Raw genomic sequence first — 18,943 nt, forward strand, 5'->3', positions numbered from 1 at the left:
TAAATTTCATCTGTCATTGCTCTGCGCAATCTACCAGATGAACAATATCAGTTCATTTTCACCACTATCAACAACACCATAATTATACCATCTATATATACATCTAAATCATTAACAATTGTATATAAACAGTAAGGATTCCAGAAGCAATCCCTGTGTTACACGGCTGATCACAGGCTTCCAATTATGAAAGCAACACTCCACAATCTCCAATTTGTAAGACAATTTTGTATCCAGTTTGTCAACTTGCTTTGGATCCCATGGACCTCGTAACTTTTGAACTAGCTTCCAATGGGGGATCTTGTCAAAGGCCTTACTGAAGTCCATGTAAACCACATCAATTGCATTACCCTCATCAGTATATTTAGTCACTTTTTTTCAAAAAACTCAACTCAGACTGGATCTCTCTTTAACAAATCCATGATCAATCCTGCCTTTCCATGTTAATTTATGTTGTTCCTCAGAACTTTTTCCAATAATTTCCTTACCAATGATATCAAACTAACTGGTCTGTAATTACCTGACCTATCCTTGCCATCCTTCTTGTACAAAGGAACCATGTTAGCTATTCTCTAGTCATCTGGCACTTCACTTGTGGGCAACAAAATATTAAATATCTCAAAGGCCCCGGAAATCTCCTCCCTTGCCTCCCAAACTAACCCGAGATACATCTCATCAGGCACTGGGGACTAATGCACATTTACCGTCTCTAAAACAATATTATGCCAGGATGATGTTTATTACTGACCATTGGAGCTGCATCCGTTTCCTTCCTTAGTTCCAACCAGATTGATTTTGTCCTTGGACCCTCTGTGACTCCTTCATTCTCCAGCTTTGTAATTTCTCCTTAACAAATACTGCTCCCCTCCTTCTTTCCTCCCTTTGTTAAATTTTCTGTAACCTTTTACTCTTATTTATGAAATGCATTCAGGTACGTGTGCAGCAATCCTGATTAAGTCTTCATAATATTCTCCCTTACTCAGGTTTCACCTATCGACTATTCACTTGTGCGTTTTACTTGTCTCTCCAAGAATTTTGTGCACTCATGTATTCTTTTCTGCTACCTCCATACCCAGCTTTAATCAGGTGCAACCTGCCCGACTTGTACTGGTGCTATGTTCTCCACAGTTGGTCCCCATGTTGCATGAATCTAAAGCCCTTCAAGCCATATATTTATTTGCCTTATATTTCTATTTCTTCAATCACTTACATTTGGCATCAGAAGTAAACTGGAAATTACTATATTTGAGGTCCTGCTTGATTATTTTCTACTTAGCTCCATAAATTCTGATTTCAGGAGAACATTTGCCTTCCTACTGAATTCATTGGTATCAATGTGTACCACAATCTTGAGTTATTCACCCTCTTCCAGGAAAAATATCCTGTAATCACTCCGTAATATCCTTGACCCTGGCACCTGGGAGGCAGCATTCCATCCAAGGTTCATATCTATGGTCACAGACATGCTTGTCTCTTCCCCAGCTCGCAAATGTCCTATCACTATTAATCTTCCTTTCTTTTCCCTCCCTTCCTTTACAGCCGATACATTCATAATGCTACCAATGTGGCTCTAATTGAATTACATTGAGGAACTAGCACCCTCACCGTTGCCCAAAACCAAAAACCCATTTGTGAATGAGACCTCAGGGGATTCCTGCACTATCTGCCTGTTTCTCTTGGATTACCTGGTGGTCACCCATAGAATCATAGAAACTAGAAGCAAGAATAGACTATCTGGCCCTTCAAGCCTGCTCTGCTATTCTGTCTCAATGAAAATTCCTGCTTTTTCCCAAATCTCTTGAGCCTTAAATATCTTTTAAAAGATTATCCATCTCTTTCTCGAATAATGCTCAGTGACTTGGCCTCCACAGCCTTCTGTGATAGAGAATTCCACAGATTCACTACAGTTTGAGTGAAGAACCTTTTCCTCATCTCAGTACTCTGTAGTGTACTCTAAGGCTGTGTCCCCGTTTTGAGAATCCCCAGCCCAGCAAAAGCACCTTCACTGCATCTAGCCTGTCCAGCCCTGGTAGAATTTTATGTTTTTCAATCAGATCACCTCTCATCCTTCTAAACTATAGTACATACAGGCCCAGCCGAACAAATCTCTCCTCAAAAGCAAGGTCCTACCATCCTGGTATCAGCCTCGTAAATCTCAGCTGCACTCTTTCTGTGGTAAGACCTTAGATAGGTAGATCAGAGTGGCATGCAATACCTCAGTTGTAATCTTACAATCTGTATAATTGCACTAAGACATCCCTTTGTACATCCATACTATCCAACATATCACCATTTTAATAATACTTTTCTTTCTTTCACACTGAAGTGTATAACTTCACATTCAGCCATGTTATATCTGCCATCTGTTTGTCCACTCGCTTAACTTGTCCAAATCACCTTAAAGTATCCTTCCATTCTCCTCACAACTCACATTCCTGCATAATTTGGTGTCATCAGCAAAGCTAGTTGGTTCTCTCATCCATGAATAGTTTCGGCCCAAACAATGATCCTTCCAGTATTCTATTAGTCACTGCCAGCCACTTGCAAAATGACCCATTTATTTCTACTCTCTGTTTCCTGCCTGCCAACCAATTCTTTTTAAATAAGTAGCTGTACATGTATTTAACTGAGGAACACCAGGAATAAAGAACAGCCAGGTCACTACAGTTAAGCAATATAACTAATCTATAGTAATGTAAAGTCAATATAAACAAAATAATGGTAAGAGATAGAGTCATGGAATCATAGCAATGTACAGCATGGAAACAGACTCTTCTGTTCAACTCATCCATGCTAACCAAATATCATATTTTAATCTAATCCCATTGCCAGCACTTGGCCCATATCTCTACAAACTTTTCCTATTCATATACCAGGTGCCTTTTAAATGTTGTAATTGTGCCAGCCTCCAACACTTCTTCTGGCAGCTCATTCCATACACACACCACTCTTTGTGTGAAGAATTTGTCCCTGAGGTCCTTTTTAAATCTTTCCCCTCTCACCCTAAACCTTTGCCCTCTAGTTCTGGACCACCCCTCCCCCCAACCCAGATGGCAGCTCAATTCGTCGAATGTGTAGCCTGTAATAATGATGATATTTTAACTCCTTTCCCATGTGCTTTACTTTTGCGAACTAACTTCTTATGAGGAACCTCATCAAATGCCTTCTGTAAAACCAAATATTCCACTTCCCAATAGTTTATCATCATCCATTCTATGAGTTACATCTAACCTTCAATAGATTTGTTAAGCATGCTTTGTCTTCTGAGAATCCATGCTGGCTATGTCCAATCTTGTTAGTGCAACTACTGATGTTAGGCTAACTACACTGTAATTCTCTTTTTTTTTCTTTCCAACCCATCCTTTGAATAGTGTGATTACATTTGTCACCCTCCAATCTTAGAAACTGCTCCAAGGTTTATAGAATTTTGGAAAATGACCACCAATGCATCCAGTATTTCCTGGGTCATTTCCTTTAGTAACTGGGATATAGAATATCAGGCCCTGTTGATTTGTTATCCTTTTCACCCCATTCATTTCCCCAACACCATTTCCTAATTAATACTGATGTTTCACCCTCTGACTAGACCCTTGGTTACCTAACATTTCTGAGGGGTAAGACACAGGAGTAAAAGTAGGCCATCCTGGGCTTATTAAGGAACAATCCATCCAGCTTGTAGAGATCCCATCATCCCTAGAACTGGTTGCAATGTCTCAAAAAAAATTTAAACTGCCCATCATACACACACCCTACACAGACTCCTTCCCACCAACACACATCCTGCATTTTTCAGTCACAATGCCAAATTCCCACACACATCAAATTCCCCTAGTTAAGTAACTACTCTTCCCAGCAGTACTCTGTTGAGCTTGACTTTATGCTACTTAGATCATGTGATAGCAAAACCTCCTATAGCAGAACAAGCCAAAATTCTGAAGACCTGCATCAGGCCCTGCTGATCAGGTTAGACATTGTGCTTCTTATTGTAACATGAAGCTACTAGCTTGTTTTTAGCGACAGTGAAGTGGCCAGCTGATTTAATTGTTTACTCCCCTCCAGAAAGATTGCCCAGAGGCAGGAACATGTTGGCCCATCAAACCAATGGTCCCCTTTCACTCTCAGTCCTTCCTTCAATACCTCTCTTCTTGTCTGCTAAAATTTGGATCATTGACTCTGTTTTATTCTCCACAAGTAATTGCCAGATCTGGCAATCATTGTCAGCACTTTCTGTTGTTAACATAACAAAACACATGTTACATTTTTGTTATGTATCCATTGTTCACTGTTTGACTGCTCTCTTCTCAGTCCAGCTCTTATTTTCAGATCTAACTATTATGGTTCTTAGAAAGTGCTCCAAATAACTCCCAAACAATGCCATTAGATATCTAGGAACAAATTGCCCATACAGACACAAGTTTACAGAGAAAGAAGTATGTTTGATTTGATGGGAGAGTCAAGATGGAGACCTTAATACTTATCAGACAGGTTCCTAAATATTTGCACCTATCCTCCCTATAATATACAAAGTAGAATCCCCATTGGTTTCCCATAAGATGGACATTAACCCTACCTTATAAATTGAATTCTGCTCCTGCTGGAACATTCATTACGTTCCTCCTTAGGCTTTGCCTTGCCTATTAACCATTGACATCAATAACTAACTAAGGATTTAATTGATTAAATATAGGAACAAATACATTTAAATAGTTGATTAACTGCGTTTTATGTACAATACCAAAAGTAAACAGCTCTTTGAAGGTGCAGAAGTAGTGTCCATTCAGGAGTCCCACTTGCTCCAGAAGTGTGTCATAAATCATCTTAGCAAGTACATTAAAAATATATATGATTGTATAAGTCTTGGTAGTCCAACTACTGATTAAAAACTTGATCCCAATTTCCTCTAACAAATATTTGTACTTGATCATCATTACATGTAATGAATAAATTGTTACTCTTGGCTAGATGCTCAACATTGAAAATAATAGGTTTTATCTGAAGGAATTTGCTCTTCAAACCTTTTTTAAAATACCCATAGCCATTGTCAGATCATGTTATTGAATTAGATGACTAGATATTGGAGAAATAAGTGAAAAATATATATATATATATACATATATATATTTCAATCTGTTATAACGTGAACTGTATTGGAACATGTTTGTTTGTTTTCACTTTTAAATATATAAATGTTCTATTAAAATGATCAACATAATGACAAATGTTGCTGTTTCTTATGCCAGAGTGCGTCTAAAGCATGGTATAATAACAAATGTGTTCCTGATCAGCAAGGGAAGAAACACCGATTACCATGTGCCATTGAAAAGTAAATTCCTGCAGACAGAAAGATGTGAAAGTGCAAGCATTCAACTGAAAATTCAATCCTTCACAGTACAGAGCATCTGTGAAGTCTTTTAAATGACCCTTTTTATCATGGTGCCATGTTTGTACCTATATGAATTGTGAGACCTGTTACAGAAAATAGATGTACATATACAACTGGTTGAGTAATGTATTACTTGAGCCTGTTCCATTTTCATTGTTAGATCTGTCCCTATCAGAGGTGAGAAAAAGCATTTTATGACATGGGTAGTTATTGCTGAATCTGAGTGACAAGGCTGAAATCCATAATATCACCTCAGAGCAATGACAGCATAGTTTCCAGTTATTCTTTACACCTCAGGCTTATTTTAAAAAAAAGTTTTTTTAAAGTCCTTGGTTTTTAGAGAAATTTTGCATAGAGAAGTCAATGGATGTATTTTTCAAACAATACAATGTTTAGAAATCATTCTGCATTTGACTTCTGAATGAAATATGCTGCCTTATGTTGCACTGAATTTTACTATTCAGGGGATAAATAGACAACAAAGACCAGCCTTTCAAGGGAAGGGAATGATTTGTTGTACCTGAGTTAAAAAAGATTTATTTTGATATACGTATTATGCCATAATCCTTGCAAAATTTGAGTGTTTCAAAGTCATAAATTACCACTAACCAACAATGTAATTAGCATAATGTAATAGTCAAATTAGCTATCTTTCAGGTGCATTATAAAAATAAAATGTGACACAGAGCCACAAAAGGGGATATTAGAAATTCTTGGTGAAAGAGATAGATATTAAGGGATGGCTAAAGGAGGAAAGCAAGGTAGAGAGACAGAAAAACATAAGGATACTTTTCCAGAACTTGGGCTTAGTAATCAAAGGTACAACCATCAATTAAAATTGGAAGTGCTCAAAAGATGAGAAATGAGGAGAGCAGATATTTCAGAGGAGTTGTAGGTTGAAGAAGGAAAGGGTCATGGAGGGATTTGTAAACAGGATTGAGAATTCTAAAATCTAGATGTTGCTTGACTGGGAATCAGTGAGCAGAGGCGGGAAAGGAGAATTGGAGTGGTGCACATTAAGACATGTGCTTTGGATGGCCTCATGTTTATGGACAGCAGAATGAGCCATCCCCCCGACAGGAACGCATGAGTGATCTAATCCAGACATATCGAAGGCATGGTTGAGGATTTAGTAGCATATCAAAAATATCCAAAAATGGGCAGGTTAGGTGAAATAACAATGCTAAATTGCCCCTAGTGGTAGATGAAGGGGTAAATGTAGGGGAATGGGTCTGGGTGGGTTGCTCTTTGGAGGGTCGGTGTGGACTTGTTGGGCCGAAAGGCCTGCTTCCACACTGTTAGTAATCTAATCTAATCTAATCAGTAGAGATGGGTGAATTCAGGTGATGTCACAAAGGTGGAAATAGATAGTCTTTATCGATGGTTTGAATATGAGGTTGGAAGCTTATCTTGTGGTCAAATGTGCTTCAAAAGAGATTGGATACAATAATTCAATACAAATGAAATTGTGAAGGGAAGGCTATCTCAATGGTTTTACATGATTATTTCTGTAAATGCTGAATACTAAAGAACTCATTTCCAACATTTGGAACATAAAGGACATGTGTTATTAAGTGAGAAGGAAAATTGAACTCATGGTGGAATTCATGAGGTGTGATACTCTAATAATTTCTGGTTTAGTTATAGGATTTGTCTTTGCCACAGACTATACAATTGCTATTTCCTGTGTATTTTTTCTTGCACTGAGCTATGGGGAAGTCATGTATTACTATCTTCGACACTATTACATTTGCCATCCACCACTCACCACTCCAACTTGGAATTTTATCACTGTTCTGATTATCACTCATTTAAAATCCTGATACTCTTCTCTTAACAGCACTGTGTACATATACCACCCGGACCACATGGGGAACGAGGAACATGCAGAGGAGTTAAGCAGATATTTTGCATTAGTCTTTACATGAAAGATGCTTTGAATGTCCCATTAATATGAAAGGAAACATGGGAGGAATGAAGTACCATCACCATTGCTAGAGAAATAGTGTTAGACAAACTAATGGAGTGAAAGGCAGATAAATTCCCTGACCCTGATGACGCTAGGACCAGTGACCATAATTCTATCAATTTTAAAATCGTTATGACGAGGGACAAAACTGGTCCACAAGTTCAATTGCCAAACTGGGGCAAGGCGAATCTTGATGGAATTGGACTGAAGCTTGCAGAGGTTGATTGAAGTAGGAACCTCCAACAAGTGGGAGGCCTTTGAAACTGAGATAGCTAGAGTTCAAGATCTATATGTTCCTATGTGAGTGAAAGGTAATGCTGACAGGAATAGGAAACATGGATGATAAGAGATATTGAGGCTTTGACCAGCAAAAAAAAAGGTATGGCTCAGGTACAGGCAGCTGGGATCAAGGGAATCCCTGAAGGTATATAGGGGACACAGGAGTTTATTGAAGAAGGAAATCAGGAGAGTGAAAAGGGGGCTGGGAAGATTAGTGTGAATCCAAAGAGGTTATTTAAGTATATTAAAGGAAAAATAACAACTTGAGAGATAATAGGACTCCTCAAGGACCAAAGTGAACATGTATGTGTAGAGCTGCAGGAGATGGATGAGGTCCTTAATGAATATTTCTTCTCTGTGTTTACTGTGAAGAAAGACATGAAGACTTGAGAACTTGGGGAAGTTAGTGGTCACATCACAGTAGAGAAGATGTTGGACATATTAGAATGTATGAAGATGGATAAGTCCCAAGGTCCTGACCAGATATAGCCACGAACACTGCAACAGGCTAGACAAGAAATCACAGGAGCCCTGGCTGATATCTTTGCATCATCATTAGCCAAGGGTAGTGTCCCGGAAGTTTGGAGGGTAGTGAATGTTGTGCCTTTATTCAAGAAGGGCTGCAAAGAAAAAGCTGGGAAGTATAGACCAATAAGCGTAACATCTGCAGTAGGTACATTACTGAAGAAGATTCTGAGATAAGATCTATATGCATTTGGAAAGAAGCGTTTGATTAGGAGTAGGAGATCATGCCTCACAAACTTGTTAGAGTTCTTTGATGATGTGTCCAGGAAGGTTGACAAGGGCAGGGCGGTATACGTAGTCTATATGGATTTCAGTAAAGCCTTTGATAGGGTACCACATAGCAGGCTGCTGTGGAAGGTTAGATAGCATAGAATCCAGGGGGAGCTGACAAATTGGATACACAATTGGCTTGATGATAAGAAGCAAATGGTAATAGTGGGAGGATGCTTTTTGGACTGGACACAGTGACTAGTGGAGTGCCTCATGGATCGTGCTGGGCCTAGCACTGTTTGTTATCTATAGCAATGATTAGTATGAGAATGTATAAGGCATGATTAGTAAGTTTGCAGATGACACTAAAATAGGCGGTATTGTGGACTGTGAAGAAGGTTATCAGAAGTTGCAGCAGGACCTTGATCAGCTGAGGAAGTGGGCAGAGAAATGGCAAATAAAGTTTAATGTAGATAAGTGCGAGGTCTTGCATTTTGGAAAGTTAAATCAAGGCAGGCGTTTCATGGTGAATGAGAGGGTCTTAAGGAGTTTAGTGGAACAGAGGGAACTTGGAGTTTAGGTGCATGGTTCTCTGAAAGTGGAGTCACAGATAGACAGGGCAATGAAGAAGGCTTTTCGCACACTGGCCTTCATCAGTCAGGGCATTGATTATAGAAGTTGGGAAATTATGTTGCAGTTGTCCAGGACATTGCTGACGCTGCTCTTGAAGTATTGTGTTCAGTTTTGGTCACCTTGCTATAGGGAGGATGTTACTAAACTGGAAAGAGTGCTGAAGAAATTTACAAGGATATTGTCAGGTCTCAATGGTCTGAGTTCTAGGGAGAGGTTGAACAAGCTAGGACCTTTTTACTTAGAGCGTAGGAGACTGGGGGGGGGGGGGTGGAAATCTTATAGAAGCATATAAGATAATGAGAGATACGGATAGAGTGAATGCACTCAGTCTTTTTCCCAGGGTTAGGGAACTGTGGACTAGAGGGCATCAACTTAAGTTTAGATGGGAAAGAATGGAAAGGAACCTGAGGGGCAACTTTTTTACAGAGAGTGGTGCACACATGGAATGAGATGCCAGTGGAAGTGGTTAAAGTGGGTACATTAACTACATTTAAAATGTATTTATACAAATACATGGATAGGAAAGTTTAGAAGGATATGGGCCAAGTGCAGGGAAATGGGGTTAGAGTGAATGGACACTTTGGTCAGCATGGATCAGTTTGGGTCAAAGGGCCTGACTCCATGCTGTAGGACTCTATGACTCTACAAGTTGCATCTGAGGATCCGAAAAGAAGTAGCTACAGAGATAGTGGGTGTATTGGTTGTAATTTTTTTAAAAATCCTAGCCTAACATCTATTTTTGGAAAAACGTTTGAATCAATTATTAAGGAAGTAAATAGTAGAATATTTGGAAAATCATAATCTAATCAAGCAGAATCAATTTGGCTTCATGAAAGGGAAATCATGTCTGACTAAATTATTAGAGGTTTTCAAGAAAGTCTTAACGAGAGTGAATAGATGGGAACCAGTAGATGTGTTGCATTTGGACTTACAGAAATAATTCGACAATGCACCTCTCAAAAGGCTAAGTCACTAGATAAGAGCCAATGGTGTTAGAGGTAGTGTATTGGCATGGATAGAGAATTGGTTAATGGGCAGAGAACAGTGAGTGGTGATAAGGTTGGCAACCTGCAACCAGTGGGTTACATGGAGCTTGGTGTTAGGGCTGTTGCTATTCATGGTTTATATAAATGTTTTAGACTTGAATGTAGAAGAGTTGATCAGCATATCACAAATGATACAAAACTTGGTAGGATTCTAAATAAGGAAGAAAAATAGCCTTAGAGTACAAAAGGACATAGATGCGCTGGTCAGATGTGCTGATAAATAGCAAATGGAATTCAATCTGGAAAAATATGAGATTATGTACTTGGGCAGGACAATCAAGGCAAGGGAAGGCATGATGGATGGTAGGACCCTGGGAAGTACTGAGGATCAGTGCATATCCAATGGTCCCTTATGGTGTCAGGAAATTTGATAAAATGGTATACTTTCTATAGTTGAGGCATAGAGTGTAATAGCAGAGAGGTTATGCTGGAACTGTATGGAATGTTGGGTAGGCCACAGCTTTTGTATACAGTTCTGGAATCCACATTGTAGAAGGGATGTGACAACACTGGAGACAGTGCATAGGATATTTACTAGGATGTTGCCTGGGCTGGAGGATTTCAGATATGAAGAGAGATTGGACAGACTGGGATTGGATTCCATCGAGCAGAGGAGATATAATTGAGATGTATAAAATTATGAAGAGCATAGATAAGGTAGACAGGAAGAAACCATTCCCCTAGATGGAAGGATCAATGACTGGGGGCATAGTTTTAAAGCAAGGGACAAAAGATTTAGAGGAGATGAGAGGAAAAGCCTTTTCACCCAGAGGGTGTTGAGAATCTGGAATTCATTCTTGTAAGTAAGGGTGGTGGAGGCAGAAGTCCTCAAAACATTGAATATGTTTTTTGATGTGTGCTTGCACTGCCAAGGCATACCAGACTATGGGCTGATGAGATTAGAATAGTTAAGTGGTTATTCTTGATCAGCATGAATGTAATGGGCCGGAGGGCCTTTTTGTTCTATAAATGAGCCAAATTCAGATATTATCTTATATATCAATGTCATAACTGAGGGGAGTAGCATAAAGAAAAGATTTCATAAAAAATTCACTGCTACAACTGTATGGAGTAGTTTGGTCACTTGCTCCAAAGACTGACCAGCAAATCGGTTGCTGGATTGATTCCTTGAGACAGATCTTGGCTCACAGGATCTCTAAGCAACCAATGTCATTGTTCATATGTACTGTTGCTTGTATGACAATGAAAATGTACCTCGTTAGGTAGAACATAAACCACGTTGTTGGTGTGTGCCATTGATATCTGGGCCAAAATCTTTTGAAAAAAACTAAGTACATTACAGCAGTAACGATCTTACTGAATGGTGCAACAATACTTGCAAGATCAGCAATACACGATCAGTAATATTATGACTGGGTCAGTATCACAAGACCTTGAAAGTGGAGTCGCAGGTAGATAGGATAGTGAAGAAAGCATTTGGTGTGCTTTCCTTTATTGGTCAGAGTATTGAGTACAGGAGTCGGGAGGTCATGTTGCAGATGTACAGGAGATTGGTTAGGCCACTGTTGGAATTTGCAAGCAATTCTGGTCTCCTTCCTATTGGGAAAGATGTTGTGAAACTTGAAAGGGTTCAGAAAAGATTTATAAAGATGTTGCCAGGGTTGGAGGATTTGAGCTATAGGGAGAGGCTGAACAGGCTGGGGCTGTTTTCCCTGGAACATCGGAGGCTGAGGGGTGACCTTATAGAGGTTTACAAAATTATGAGGGGTATGGATAGGATAAATAGACAAAGTCTTTTCCCTGGGATCGGGGAATCCAGAACTAGAGGGCATAGATTAAGGGTGAGAGGGGAAAGATATAAAAGAGACCTAAGGGACAACTTTTTCACGCAGAGGGTGGTACGTGTATGGAATGAGCTGCCAGAGGATGTGGTGGAGGCTGGTACAATTGCAACATTTAAGAGACATTTGGATGGGTATATGAATCGGAAGGGTTTGGAAGAATATGGGCTGGGTGCTGGCACGTGGGACTAGATTGGTTTGGGATATCTGGTCGGCATGGACAGGTTGGACCGAAGGGTCTGTTTCCAGGCTGTACATCTCTATGAGTCTTTGACTCTATGAATTGTTAGCGCAAAAAAAGCAAGATGTCAAAGGTACTTGGACTTCCTGCATCAATTTCAAATGCTTGAACATTTGCAGTTTATAACATTATGCATAACTTCTGTCACTGTAGAATTCTGCCCCTGTAATGTTCCTGCCTGGAACTCAATCTTAATCACTTGCTGAAACAAACTTATTTGGAATAAATGATAGGCCAGATGGAACATTTTGACTGCTCAGGCCACTAGATGGCAGTGAAGCACTACACAGTATAGATGCTTCCACAAGTTTTTTCATTGCAATTCTTATTTAACTGCTTGCTTGCTGATGTCAAGTAACAACCAACCTAGGCCAACAGATATATAGAAAAAAATTAATTAACTTATTGAAGTCAAATAATGTTGAGTAATTTCCCACATTTTGAGAAGACACATATTCCATGGTTAGCTGTGAGTAGTAAAGTCATAAATTTCAATTGAGCTGAATTGTTAGTGTGGATCTATTCAGATTTCCTCTTCTCTTGAACTAACCCAGGGCAGATCAATTCAGAGTCTGACGGAGCACAGACGCCTCATGTGGCTAAATGCAATACATGTAGCAAGAGATAACACTGGGTCATTCAGTTCACCATTTTAAACTTCACAGGATATGAAGCGAATTCAAAAAGATTTAAATACACATGTAATTATAGAAAAGCCCCTTGGTTGCATTCAATGCTTCTCAAAATTCATATTTAAATGACTTTGAAATTTCCTTTCCTGGTCTTACTTGTGTATTTTGCCAAATTTGCAGTTCCAGTAATGTAATAAAAATAAAGATTATTCTCTAGATACCTGTAATTTTGTTACCGTCAGCATTAATTTTGATTCACGAATATTCACAGTGTTGTTTCACACATATAAAATAACACTGAACACTTGCACAGGATGTGTTTTTAAAATTGTGTTAATGTTCTCTCAGAAACTATGGATGCAAATAATATTTAAAATTGCTCTCTTACTCCTTGGTCCATGAATTTGGTCAGAATGCCATGGTGGTGGCCTCCAGATCTGATCTTGCTTGAAATTGTGTATTCAGGAGAAGGGCTCCGAAGTTAAGTGGGGCTCATGGTCACCCATGCTGGATGGATGCGTTTTGTTGGGGGAGAAAGTGAGGTCTGCAGATACTGGAGATCAGAGCTGAAAATGTGTTGCTGGAAAAGCGCAGCAGGTCAGGCAGCATCCAAGAAACAGGACATTCGACGTTTCGGGCATAAGCCCTTCTTCAGGAATGTGTTTAGTTGGCAATCTGCCTCATCTGTATGAAAACTTAATAGCTGCTTACCAGGAAAGTCATGGCAAACATTATAATATTTATATATTTTTATTAATTTACGAATGGGATGTGCATGTTGCTGGGTAGGATAGCATTTATTGCCCACCCCTAATTACTCAAAGGGTCTGGAGTCACATGTCAAGCCAGAGCAGGCAAGAATGGAATGTTTTCTTCCCTAGAAGGCATTAATGAACCAGATTTTTTAAAAAAAAGATTGACAGTGGCTGTATGGTTGCCGATAGGCTAGCTCTTCATTCCAGAAATCAGATGAAGAAGGGTCACTGAACTTTGTTTTTTCTCCACAGACGATGCCAGACTTGCTGCGTTTCTCCAGCAACTTCTGTTTTTGTCTGTGATTTATCTTATTTCTCATTTCAAACAGTGGAGGCATATTTTCACCACTCCTTTTGTTCATGGGTGAGGATGTTGCAACAATTGTTGTTATTTCATGCACTCCTTGCATGAAGCAATGGCCGAGTGAAATTACCATTATCCTTTTAATGAAAGACTTGGATTTGAACTCTCTCATAACAGCCAGTGGAATTTGACTTTTTCTTATTATTTTGAAAGTAAGAGTCTAATGATGACCATGAAACCACTGTTGATTGTTAGAAAAACCCATCTAGTTCCCTAATGCTCCTTAGGGAAGGGAATATGCCACTTGGTCTGGTCTACATGTGACTCCAAACCCAAAGCAAAGTGGTTATCCTGAACTGCCATCTGGACAATTTGGGGTGGGCAACAAATGCTGGCCTAACCAGCAACACCTACATCCTGTGAATAATCGAAAAAAAATTATGTTTTTAGAGATCAAACAATATAATGCAATATTGGCATACTTGCAAACGTACAAAGGGAGAAATCAAATTGAAAAAGATGTTGCAGCTGTACAAAACTCTGGTGAAGCAGCACTTTGAGTATTGTGTGCAGTCTGGTCATCGCATTATAGGAAGGATGTGGAAGCTTTGGAAAGGGTTCAGTGGAGATTTATTAGGATGTTGCCTGGTATGGAGTGAAGGTCTTATGAGGCAAGACTGAGGGATCTGAGGTTGTTTTCGTGACAGAGAAAATGTTTGAGAGGTGACTTAATTGAGCCATAAAAGATAATCAGAGAATTAGATTGGGTGGACAGTGAGAGCCTTTTTCCTTGGATTGTGATGGCTGGCACAGGGGAACAGAGCTTTAAATTGAGGAGTGATAGTATAGGACAGTTGTCAGAGGTAGTTTCTTTACTCAGAGTAGTAGGGACATGGAATGGCCTGCCTGCAACAATAGTAGACTCGTCAAATTTAAGGGCATTTAAATGGTGATTGGATAGGGATATGGATGAGAATGGAATAGTGTGGGTTAGATGGGCTTCAGATTGGTTTCACAAGTTGGCACATTATAGAGTGCTGAGGGGCCTGTACTGCGCTGTATTGTTTTATCTTCTATGTTCTATACAGAGTGAATTAGTAACAATGTACAAAGCAGCCAATGTCCTTCCCTAAAGGACATTACTGAACCAGATGGATTTTTCTGACCAGTTTATCGACATCTTTGCTCTGATGATGGAGTCCAAAATTCCAAATTTTGTTTGTACTCTACAATTCGTATTGGGGGGAGGGGGGGGGGGGGTGGTTAAATGTCGAGCCAGCACTGCTGGAGTTGTACACTGTGTGTTCTCTTTGAAAATTGTTTTGAATGTCTTCTGAGGAATATTTGCTGAAATGCAACTTTTGTTTTACTATAGTAATAAAAGAAAGTTTTGCATTCAGAGAGCACAAATACAGGTTATTGTCAACATTTTACAGACCAGAGGTTTTTCCTACCTATCCAAGAATTATGGGCTTTAATAATGCCAGTATATGTTGCATAGAGCAGTGTTGACCCTTTCACTGATTACTTTGTCAATAATGTAGCATTGGGAAACAGTTATGTTTGATTGTGGAAGTCATATGAGCAAGTCTCCTTTTAGGTAGGGGATTGGGGGAAGCAGTTCTCAATTTCTGTTAATTAATAGGTTCTGGACTTTTCTGGCTGGGTGAGAATTTATGGCCCATCTCTTTACCCTGGGAAGGTGGTGGTGAGCTGCATTCTTGAACTGTTGCAGTCCATATTCTGTAATAGACCCACAATGCCATTCGGGGGGGGAAGAATTGTAGGATTTTGACCCAGCAACACTGAAGGAATGCTGATATATTTCCAAATTAGGATGGTGACTGGTTTGGAGAGCAACTTGCAATTGATGGTGCTTCCATATCTCTGATGCACTTGTCCTTCTTGGTGGCCGTGGTCATGAGCTTAGAAGGTGCTATCTAAGGAGTCTTGGTGAATTTTTACAATGCCTCTGCAGATAATACAAACTGGTGCCACTATACATGATGGCGAAGAGAATAAATGCTTACTGATGTGCTTAGAGACAAAAAAAATTGCAGATACTGGAATCCAAGGTAGACAAGCAGGAGGCTGGAAGGATACAGCAAGGCAGGCAGCATCAGGAGGTGGAGAAGTCAGCATTTTGGATATGGTGCCAATCGAGTAGATAGCTTTGCCCAGCTTCAGGTTCAAGGCGTCAAATTTCCTGAGCATTGTTGGAATTGCACTTGTGTAAGCAAATGATGAATATTCAGCCATACTTCTGATTTATGCCTTCTCAACTGTGGACAGGGTTTGTAGAATAATGTGGTGAGGTACTTGGGTGCAAAATTCTTAGCCTCTGATCTGTTTTATAGCTATACTATATATATATGTGACATTGAAAGTTATTTGTCACTTAACAGTCAAGCATGGATAGTATCTTGCTGCATTGGACTTAGGCTCCTTCAGAATCTGAGAATTTGTGAATGGTACCAAAAATTGTGCAGCCATTAGCCGACATCTACCTTATCATAAGTGGGTAGGTCATTGTGGAGCAGCTGAAGATGTTTGGGTCTTGGATGCTACTCTGAAGAACTCCTGTAAAGATGAGCAGGAACCGGGATGCCTGATCTCTAAAGAACAAACCATCTTCCTTGTGCTAGTATGACTCGAAACAGTGGAAAGTTTTCCTCCTGATTTCCATTTTCCTCAGGCTCCTTGATGCTGCACTTGGTCAATTGTGACTTTGATGGCAATTGCAGTCACTCTCACCTCCTCACTGGATTTCAGTTCTTATGTCCATGGGTTGTTGCCAGTCTCTCCTTACCTTAGCTAAGTCTAACTATTTGCTTGGTTTACACTAGTAGTGGAAAATTATTAATGAGTCTCAACAAGGTGAAGCCCTTGTTCGACACAATTTGTAATTGTATTACATGATAGCAATCAGGGACAAATTACATTAATAAGTCAGATGTCGTGATACAAGTTTTCACTCTCCAGAATCCCAAGGTGTTTTGCTTTTTTCCATCCAAGGCCTTATCTCATTATCATATTTGTTAGAGCTTATTGTATTCTCTAGCATTAACCTTTACAGATCCATTACCTTATACAATAAAGAAGAGTTTTTACATTATGGTATATTTCACACAATACTCCTTTACAAGCATAGTCATCCTACTTTTAATAACAGTACTATCTTTCACATATTCTTTCACATGGCCGATGCTGCTATACAAGAAAGTGTGGGAGGCACAATTGGTCAGTGGTTAGCACTGCTGCCTCACAGCGTCAGTAACCAAGGTTCGATTCCTGCCTTGGCTAACTGTGTGGAGTTTGCACATTCTCCCTGTGTCTGTATGGGTTTCCTCCGGGTGCTCTGGTTTCCTCCCACAATCCAAAAATGTGCAGGTTAGGTGAATTGGTCATGGAAATTGCCCATAGTGTTCAGGGATGTGCAAGTTAGGTGCATTAATTAAGGGTAAATATAGGGTAGGGAACTGGATGTGGGTAGGTTACTCTTCAGAGGGTCATGTGGACTTGTTGGGCCGAATGGCCTGTTTCCACAATGTAGGGATTCTATTTATCTTTGCTTACATAATTTAAACATAAATTTCATTGATTGAAAGGTGTTTGTCTAAAAGATGTTCTATGTAAACATTTTTCTTACTGCTATGATATTGATTTTGAAATTTACTGTATTAATGGTCAATATCAACTGAAAACTTAAATAATATTAAAAGCATGGAAGTAAATAGAAAAAAGAACTTTATACTTTGAGTCAAATTTTGGGGCCTGAATTTCCTCAATTTACACATCCCTTCATGGTCTAATATCCACTTTATCTCTGCAACTTCCTCTCATCTTGCAAAATTCTCTGATCCATTGCCTCTAGTTCGATTTCTATTGCTCCACTTAGAATCTAAGCTTTAAACTAGCCTCCATCAATCTTTCTCTTTCTCTATCTTGCTCAACGTTTAGTACTCTGCTTAAAACTTATCACTTTGACCAACTTACCATTATCTTTCTCAATTTTCCTTTTTGTGGCAGAGTGTAAACTGCTATTTGCTAATCAATGAAGTCCTCTGAGGTTGATTTTGAAGTAATGCTGTTCTGAACTAGAAAAAGGAGAAAGAATAAATTTTCTTGTAGAGCAGTGTAGGCCATGTGAAAGAATACGGCTGAGAGCAAGATGGCGACAAGCCTGGGGATCGCTATGTAATGCTGCAAAAACTTTACTGAGCTCAGTTGGTTAGAAAATGTCAGAATGTTTTCAAAAGAATAATTGGAAAGATACTGAATTGCAGAAAGGCTTGTGTGTATTTTTATAGAATAGCCAAGCCTTATCACGGAGGGTACCATATACGATCATGATGCTTCTTGGACTCACATCCTTTCATCAATTCTACACAGTTGAAGCCTTAGACTTCCACCTATTCCATGCATTTTGGTAGACATTTAGACTGCAAGACAGTAAGGACTGCAGATGCTGGAGATTAGACTCGAAACGTGTGGTGCTGGAAAGGCACAGCCGGTCAGGTAGCATCCAAGGAGCAGAAAAGTCGACGTTTCGAGCATAAGCCTAGTCATCCTACTTTTATTAACAGTACTATCTTTCACATATGCTTTCACGTGGCCGATGCTGCTCGACTAGAAATTAGGAATGAAGGGAGCAGGGCTGGGGGAAGGTAGCTGGGAATGCAATAGGTAGATGAAGGTGGGGGGATGATGGTGATAGGTCGAAGCAGAAGGTGGGAAGATGGACAGATAGTACAGTTCAAGAGGGGGGTGCCGAGTTGGAAGATTGGACCTGGAATAAGGTAGGGAGAGGGGAAATGAAGAAACTGGTGAAATCTACATTGATCCTGTGTGATTGGCGGGTCACAGGATCAAATATGAGGTGTTCTTCTTCCTGGTGTCGGTTGGCGGCGGAGGAGGCCCGGGACTTGCATGTCCTTGGCGGAGTGGAAGGGGAGTTAAAGTGTTCAGTCACAGGATGGTGGGGTTGTTTAGTGTGTGTGTCCCAGGGATGTTCTCTGAAACATTCTGCAAGTTGGCATCCTGTCTCCCCAGTGTGGCAGAGACCACACTGAGAGCAATGGACATTGTAGATGACGTGTATAGAGGTACAAGTAAATCTTTGTCAGCTGTGGAAGGATCCTTTGGAGCCTTGGACAGAGGTGAG

Source organism: Hemiscyllium ocellatum, chromosome 2, assembly GCF_020745735.1.
Source record: "Hemiscyllium ocellatum isolate sHemOce1 chromosome 2, sHemOce1.pat.X.cur, whole genome shotgun sequence".
Lineage (NCBI taxonomy): Eukaryota > Metazoa > Chordata > Chondrichthyes > Orectolobiformes > Hemiscylliidae > Hemiscyllium > Hemiscyllium ocellatum.